We start from the raw sequence: 6054 nt of genomic DNA on the forward strand, positions 1-6054 counted from the left end.
TCCAAGTGCGGTGTAACCAAAGTTTTATAGAGCTGCAACAAGATCTCACGACTCTTAAACTCAATCCCCCTGTTAATGAAAGCCAAAACACCATATGCTTTCTTAACAACCCTGTCCACTTGGGTGGCCATTTTAAGGGATCTATGTACCTGCACACCAAGATCCCTCTGTTCCTCCACGCTGCCAAGAATCCTATCGTTAATCCTGTACTCAGTTTTCAAATTCGACCTTCCAAAATGCATCACCTCGCATTTATCCAGGTTGAACTCCATCTGCCACCTCTCAGCCCATCTCTGCATCCTGTCAATGTCCCGCTGCAGCCTACAACAGCCCTCTACACTGTCAACGACACCTCCGACCTTTGTGTCGTCTGCAAACTTGCTGACCCATCCTCCAATCCCCTCATCCAAGTCATTAATAAAAATTACAAACAGTAGAGGCCCAAGGACAGAGCCCTGTGGAACCCCACTCACCACTGACTTCCAGGCAGAATATTTTCCTTCTACTACCACTCGCTGTCTTCTGTTGGCCAGCCAATTCTGTATCCAAGCAGCTAAGTTCCCCTGTATCCCATTCCTCCTGACCTTCTGAATGAGCCTACCATGGGGAACCTTATCAAATGCCTTACTGAAGTCCATATACACCACATCCACAGCTCGACCCTCATCAACTTTTCTCGTCACATCCTCAAAAAACTCGATAAGGTTTGTAAGGCATGACCTACCCCTCACAAAGCCGTGTTGACTGTATTTGATCAAGCCATGCTCTTCCAGATGGTCATAAATCTTATCCCTCAGAATCCTTTCTAACACCTTGCAGACGACAGACGTGAGACTTACCGGTCTATAATTGCCGGGGATTTCCCTATTTCCTTTCTTGAAGAGAGGAATTACATTTGTCTCTCTCCAGTGCTCAGGTACGACTCCAGTGGAGAGCGAGGATGCAAAGATCTTCGCAAGTGGCGAAGCAATTGCATTTCTCGCTTCCCAAAGCAGCCGAGGACAAATCTGGTCCAGGCCTGGCGACTTGTCAATCTTAATGTTTGACAAAATTTTCAGCACATCAGCTTCCTCTATCTCTATCCATTCCAGCATGCACACTTGCTCTTCAAAGGTTTCATTCACTACAAAGTTGGTTTCTTTCGTAAAGACAGAAGCAAAAAACTCATTTAGGGCTTCCCCTACCTCCTCAGGCTCCACACACAAGTTCCCTATGCTATCCCTGATCGGCCCTACTCTTTCTTTGATCATTCTCTTATTCCTCACATAAGTGTAAAATGCCTTTGTGTTTTCCCGGATTCCTTCTGCCAAGCCTTTCTCGTGCCCCCTCCTGGCTCTCCTCAGACCATTTTTGAGCTCCTTCCTTGCCTGCATGTAATCCTCTCTAGCTGAACTTGACCCTAGCTTCCTCCACCTTATGTAAGCTACCTTCTTCCTTTTCACAAGAAGCTCCACCGCTCTCGTCATCCAAGGTTCCTTTATCTTACCCCTTCTTGCCTGTCTCAGAGGGACATATTTACTCATCACTCCCAACAACTGTTCCTTAAACAGTTTCCACATGTCTATAGTTCCCTTACCATGGAACAACTGCTCCCAGTCCATGCTTCCTAACTCATGTCTAATCGCATCATAGTTTCCTCTTCCCCAATTAAATATCCTCCCATTTTGCCTAATCCTCTCCTTCTCCATAGCTATGTAGAATGTGAGGCAGTTATGGTCACTATCACCAAAATGCTCTCCCACCACAAGATCTGATACCTGCCCCGATCTTGATCTTGTACACCAGTTGCTGAAAGTAAGTAGGCAGGTGGAGAAGAGAGCAAACGCTATGTTCGTCTTTATAGTGAGAGGAATCGAGTACAGGTGCAGAGATGCCTTGCAGCAAGGCACAGGATTTTGGTGAGTCCACACCTGGACTCTGTGCAGTTTTGGTTTCCTTATCTGAGGAAGGATGTTCTGCATGAAGAGAAACTGGAGAGGTTAGGACTATATTCACTTAATTTTAGAAACATGAGGAGGCATCTCAAAGAAACCTATAAAATTTTAAAAGCACTGGGCAGGGTAAATGCAGGAAGGATGTTCCCAATGAGTTGGGAGTCCGCAAACAGGGGTGACAGTCTCAGAGTACAGGGTAGGGCATTCAGGATTGAGATCAAGAAATATATCTTCACTGAGAAATACAGAATATAAGAGCAGGAATAGGAGATAGCAAGAACTGCAGATGCTGGAGTCAGAGACAACACAATTTATAGAATCCCTACAGTGTGGAAATAGGCCCTTCAACCCAACGAGTCCACACCAACCCTAAGAACATTCAACCCAGACCCATCCGCCTTTCACCTACCTAATCTACACATCCCTGGACACTATGGGCAATTTAGCATGGCCAAACAACCTAACCTGCGCATCTTTGGACAGTGGGAAGAAGCCAGAGCACCCTGAGGAAACCTACACAGACACGGGCAGAACGTGCAAGTTCCATGCAGACAGTCACCTGAGGGTGGAATCGAACCCGGGTCCCTGGTGCTATGAGGCAGCAGTGCTAACCGCTGAGCCATCGTGGCCCCAAATGTGGAGTTGAAGGAACACAACAGGCAAGGCAGTATCAGAGGCACAGGAAAGTTGATGTTTCGGGTGGGGACCATTTTTCAGAAATTGGGAGAGGGAAGGGAGCTGAGACATAGAGAGAGGAGGAGTGTGCTAGGGAAGGTATTAGGTGAATGCACGTAGGGAGTGGCTGAATTGGTCAGTGGAATGGATGGGCGAATAGGTGGGAAAGAAGATGGATAGGCTGTGTTGGGTCAAGAAGGTGGGAGGGTGGATGGGTGGGGCTGGGGAAAGGTAGGTGGGGTGATGATAGGTTGGATGCAGGTAGGGAGTAGTGGGGATTGGTCAGTGGGAAGGGTAAGGTGGGTAGATGGGGAAGAAGATGGACAGATTGCGTTGGGTCAAGGAGGCGGGGATGAGAGGAAGGATTGGGCATGGGATGAGACTGGGGGTAGGGAGATTTGAAAATTGGTGAATTCTATGTTTAGGTCATGGGGCTGTGGGCTCACAAGGTGAAATATGAGGTGTTGCTCCTCTAATTTGTGTGCAGTGTCATTGTGGCACTGGAGGAGGCCCAGGATGGACATGTCACCATGGGAGTGGGAGGAGGAGTTTAAATGTTTGGTGACCGGAAGGTGTTGTCATTTGTCGTATACAGAGTGCAGATGCTCTGCGAAACAGTCCTGAAGTCTACGCTTGATCTCACCAATATAGAGGAGGCCCCATCAGGAGCAGCAGATACAGTAGACCAAGTTGGAGGATGTACAGGTGAACCCCTGTTGGATGTGCAAGTTTTGCTTTGGGCCTTGGGTGGAGGTGACAGGGGAGGTGTGGGAGCAGGTGCAGCACTTCCTGCAGTTTCAGGGAAAGGTGCCAGAGGTGGTGGGGTTAGTAGAGAGTGTGGAGTGGATGAGGGAATCACAGAGTGAGCGGTCCCTACGAAAAATAGGCGTGGAGAAGGAAGTATCTCTTTGGTCGTGGGATCGGATTGAAGGTGGTGGAAGTGATGGAGAATGATACGCTGGATGCGGACGTTGGTCAGGTGGTATGTGAGGACCATTGGCGTTCTGTCTTCATGTTTGTTGGGGAGACGGGGTTTGAGGGCAGAAGTGCGGGAAGTACAAGCATTTTTGATCATCAGAGAGGGGATGTGGTGGCCCTTAAAATAGGAGGACCTCTGGGATGTCCGTGAGTAGAACACTCTGTCTTGGGGGCAGAGGCAGAGGAATTGGGAGTAAGGGATCAGATTCTTGCAGGAAGGTGGTTGAGAGGAGATGTAGTACAGATAGCTATGGGAGTCGGTGGGCTTCAAACAGTTGTCGGTGTTGAGGAAGTTACCAGATGGAGAAGTCCAGGAAGGAGCGGGAAATATTGGAGATGGTCCAGGTGAATTTGAGGTTAGGGTGAAAGGTGTTAAGGTTGATGAACTCTTCAAGCTCCTCGTGGGAGCACAAGGCACCACCGATACAGCAAATGTAGCAGAGGAGGTGGTGTGGGATGGTGCCAGTGTTACAGCAGATAAAGGCACTGTTCCACATATCCTACAAAGAAGCAGGCATAGCTTGAACCCATTTGGGGGCCCATGGTCACCCACTTCAGAGAAGAGTTAAAGCAGAAGTTGATCCGGGAAAGGAGAAGTTGATCCGGGTAAGGACAACTTCTGTTACGCGGATGAGGGTGTCGGTGAAGGGAGACTGGCTGGGCCTCCAGGAGAGAAAGAAGCGAAGGGCTTTTAGGCCATCCACATTGGAGATACAAGTGTACAGGGATTGGATGTCCATAGTGAAGATAAAGTGTCGGAGGCCAGGGAATGGGAAGTTTTGGAGGAGATAGAGGGCATGGGTGGTGTCCCAGACATAGGTGGGGAGTTCCTGGACAGGGAGAAAAGGCAGAGTCAAGGTAAATGGAGATGAATTCAGTGGGGCAAGAGCAAGCAGAGACAATGGTTCTTTTGTGGATTTTGGAAAGGAGAGAAACAGGCAGTGCAGTGTTGGAGAATGATGAGGTTGGAAGCTGTGGGGGGGCGGGGTGGTGGGGAGGTCACGAGGTTATGAATGGTCTGAGAGGCGATGGTTTGGTGGTCAGAGGTAAGGTCATATTCAAGGTGGCAGTAGCAGGACGTGTCAGAGTTGGTGCCTGGCCTCAGCAATATAAAGGTCAGTGTGCCATACCACTACCATGCCCCTGTTTCCCACAGGTTTGATGGTGAGGTTAGGGTTGAAGCAGAGTGAGAGGAGTGGAGAAATTGAGGTGATCGATGTCACGACAATTGGAAATGAAGAGGTTGAGGGAGGGTAGGAAGCCATGGGATGATGTCCAGGAGGATGTGGTTTGTTGGAGGCAGAAGAAGGGGTCTGCAGAGGGTGGGTTAGACTCTGTCAAAGAAGCAGGCGTGGAGGCAGAGGTGGCGGAAGAAGTGTTCGATATCCAGACGTGAACAGGAATTCATTAATGTGTGCGTGCAGGGGAATGAAGGCGAGTCCCTTACTGAGGACTGACCACACGTCATATTCAGCCTCAGGAGCCTACAGCCCAACGGCCTAAGCATAGAATTCACCAGTTTTACATTACACACTACTTATTGCTAGTCACTAACAGTGCCCAATAACAGGTATTCACCTGCCTACCCAGATCATTATCAACTCCTTTGTCTAGCTAAGTGCTCTTCTCTCTCTTTGGCTCTACCTCCACCTATCATTTACTCCTTATCCCCTTCTCCCACCCTATTTTATGCATATAAACCAACATTTCCTAGCTACCATCAGTTCTGAGGAAGGTTCACCAGGCCTGAAACATTAACTGTGATTTTTCTTCCCAGGTGTTTTCAGACTGCTGAGCTTCTCCAGCAACTTCCATTTTTGTTCCTGACATTGCAGGTTGAAATGGATTATTCATGGTCCTATTTTCAATGTTTCTATTTAAGAAGTGTTTAGATTAACACTTGAAACACCATAACACAATAGACAATGGACTGAATTCTGGGAAATGGGATTTGAGTAAATCACTGCTTTGCAACTGTTATAGACATGATGGGCAGAAGGGACAATTTCATTTGGTAGGAGATTCCAGAACAAGGGAGCAGAACCTTAAAACTATTATTATGCTGTATGGAGATGCTATCAGGAAACACCTGTCCACACAAAGAGGGTGGAGATCTGGAATATTCTTTACTGTTAAGATTGGGTGTCAAAAATTTCAAAATCGAGATGAATATATTTTTGTTCATGAGTTTAAGACTTACAGAACCAAAATTGCTAACTTTTGTTAAGATACAAATCAGTTATGATCTAACTGAATGGCAAGAAAAGTTTAGCAGGTAAGTGATTTTTTTGTGAATCGTGCAGATCAGTCCCAGCACTGATTCATCTCTAACACCACTTCCCAAACCTTTACAAGTCTACAGCAAACTTCCAGCCCCTTTTTTCTGTTTGCAGCCAGATTTCTATCTGTTCAGTTACTGTATTTTGGTTCCACATGCTTTGACCTTAGTTACTAATTATGCAATATC

This window comes from Stegostoma tigrinum, chromosome 24 (assembly GCF_030684315.1).
Source record: "Stegostoma tigrinum isolate sSteTig4 chromosome 24, sSteTig4.hap1, whole genome shotgun sequence".
Lineage (NCBI taxonomy): Eukaryota > Metazoa > Chordata > Chondrichthyes > Orectolobiformes > Stegostomatidae > Stegostoma > Stegostoma tigrinum.